Raw genomic sequence first — 386 nt, forward strand, 5'->3', positions numbered from 1 at the left:
TTGCCTGTGTATGTGTGTGTGGATTTGGACTTCTATGTTGTTTGGGTCTATGTGTGGTATACATAGAGGCCTTATTTTTACACACGTGTGTGTTTTATAGTTCCTTGTAGGCCTGATTTCATAACCGGCCCAGCTCTTCCATTTGTGAAAATATCGAACCGTTCTTGGTTGAAAAGCCCCAACTGCCATCCCCTGACATTCTGGGCGGTTCCAGTCCCTCCCCAGGGATCCATGAGGATTCCACACTGGATGGTGTAGAAATCCAGAAACTGAACGATGAAGGCTGAGTACAACGGGAGGGCTGCTGTTGACTTGTCTGTGCGCACAGCCACTTCCAGATCAACACCGGGACTCTGGCCCACAGTGTCTGTAGGCATTTATGCATG

The sequence above is a fragment of the Mustela lutreola genome, chromosome 4 (assembly GCF_030435805.1).
Source record: "Mustela lutreola isolate mMusLut2 chromosome 4, mMusLut2.pri, whole genome shotgun sequence".
In the NCBI taxonomy this organism is placed as follows: Eukaryota; Metazoa; Chordata; class Mammalia; order Carnivora; family Mustelidae; genus Mustela; species Mustela lutreola.